Source organism: Ipomoea nil, unplaced genomic scaffold (assembly GCF_001879475.1).
Source record: "Ipomoea nil cultivar Tokyo-kokei standard unplaced genomic scaffold, Asagao_1.1 scaffold1259, whole genome shotgun sequence".
In the NCBI taxonomy this organism is placed as follows: domain Eukaryota; kingdom Viridiplantae; phylum Streptophyta; class Magnoliopsida; order Solanales; family Convolvulaceae; genus Ipomoea; species Ipomoea nil.
The window spans coordinates 2360020-2362500 of NW_017617687.1; positions in this window are offsets into that span (position 1 = coordinate 2360020).

Sequence of the window (2481 nt, forward strand, 5' to 3'; positions counted from 1 at the left end):
TTGAGAGAATTCATCAATGCCAAGTTGAAAGGGAGGTAACAAATTTTATTGACAAACTCAATTTTTGGTGTATAATATATTTTAGCTAGCACATTAATTTTTAATATCATATCTATGCTAAGCTAAAATGGGTTCAAAAAATGCATGACAATATTTCGTACCATACTAATGTGTCTTAGTTAATTTAATTATTTTGTGTTTTTATGTCACAAGATTTTAATTTGGACTTAGAATTAATAACACGTATAAAATGAGGATATAAAATTTAGGGGGAAGAAAAATTCAAGCTAAAAGAAAAATGAACACCCCTCGATCAAAGTCTCATATATACGTTTAGGTTATCCAAATTTTAAAATCTCTAAGTCACAATTTTTGTTAAACCCGTCAATTGGCTAGTCGAAATAAAAGCAATTAAAAAGGAAATTATTTTTCAAAGTTGACAAAGCCAAAATGACCTGGGTATAAGTTTCGGCATCATCAAAAAGGGGGAAATTGTTAGGAATATTTTGTAAATTTTGATGAGCCGAATGTATTTTTGAAAAATCAAGTAGTCCCCATTTTTATTCTATTTGAGTCAGTTTAAGTCTACGGAGTATGGTGCACCCATATCATGCAACCCATGTACAAGTCTGGAAAATCACAAGTTGATTTTCGATGTTAAGCGGGATTATAGCTTAACACAATTATGATGCGGATAATTTACCAAGAACTATGCTAGAGGAGTTGGAAGAAACACATGTGAGCTATGCCAAGTGATCCTAAGTTTGAATCTCAAGTGAAGCATTTTTAACTTGCTTGGGAGACTAGCTTGGAGACTAGCTAATACCGTATGGGAGACTAGCTTGGACTGTATGGGAGACTAGCTCAAATGTATTTGACCGTATTGGAGACTAGCTAACATAGAGACTAAATAAGGAGAATGCACAAGTCTCACAAGAGCCATGCACCAGATGAAGAAACACACCAAGTATGGTGGACCAAGCCTAAAATCGAAACAGAGCATCTCACCATGAACAAACTGTGAAGTTTTTATGGTTCCAGTATATTATTTTACAAGGATCATGAAGGAGAAAATATCTGATATATTTTCATCTGAACATCAAGTTTTTACGGTGGAACCGGAGACGCTCGAAGAAGGCTGATTCACGGAGAAATTATTTTATACTCAAGCAAGAATCAGCAGATAAATTATTTGATCAACTTGACATGTCAGAACATTTATGAAGGACAAGAAAAATCAAGCTTGCCACGCCGAACTTATTCAAATTTTGGAGGCTACAAAATTCAAGACACGACAACGGGCAAATTATTCAAATCATCTGACAAAAGGAGAAATGACATCTACCTAATATTTCAGATCAAGTTGACGATATCTTTTGATCAACTACAATTCAAAATGGACGATCGAGATCGAAAGTTGATCAACGGACAAATAAGCTTTCACTAGCTATAAATTGTCCAAGCAGACTTGAAGACAAGCAGCGATTGAGCAGTTCAACAACTTGAACAACGACTAAGACATACAAGCAAAAGATATAATCTATTTTTTCATTTAGCCAAAAAAGGGGGAAACAGAGCTTCATAGAATTACATTCAAGTCTGAGTGAGAGAAAAATTTTATCTCTTTGTAGACTTCTCTACTAAGTGTAGAAAGAGGGCGGAGTAACTAGAGAGAGTGAAAAACCCTGGTTGAGTGTAGCTTTGTGCGTAGCACTCGTTGTAAAGGGCAGAGTAATAAGAGGAGCTTGTGAAAACCCTGTGAGGACGTAGCTTTGTGCGTAGTTCTCGTGGTGTAGGAGTACAGCTTGGTGCGAAGTACTCGGGAAGGCGGAGTAACAAAAGGAGCTTGTGAAAACCCTGTGAGGATGTAGCTTTGTGCGTAGTTCTTGTGGGGTAGGAGTACAGCTTGGTGCGAAGTACTCGGGAAGGCGGAGTAACAAGAGGAGCTTGCGAAAAACCTTGAAGGAGTGTAGCTTTGTGCGAACCACTCGGAGAAGTGTCGGTGGACACTTATTCACTATTGTATCTGGGTGATCGAAGAATAGTGAATTTCCTCCTTGAAGTGAAAGGAGAAGAGTGGACTAGGAGGATTACAACACCTCTGAACCACTATAAATCTCTCTCTCTCTATTTACATACTGCTCATATATTTTGTGCATGCTTATTATAACTGCGAACTAACCTGATTACGATTTATCGCATAATCTTTATCTGTCTAGGTTTGATAGTTCCCACGTTTGCATGCAAGCCAAACTTTGCGCACATCATCTTTGAACCATATCAAGTGTTTCTAACGTGTTGCATGTTTAAAATCTCTCTTTGAGCACCACACTATTAAGCATAACACTTTACCGCTACTTATTCCGCTACACACTCTAAGTTGTTTATATTGTTAATGCTTGTTACTTAGAGTTGAAATTACCAAAGTGTTATCTGCCTTGTGTGTTTTCGAAGAAAGTTGAAAAAGTTAGAGAAGTCTAT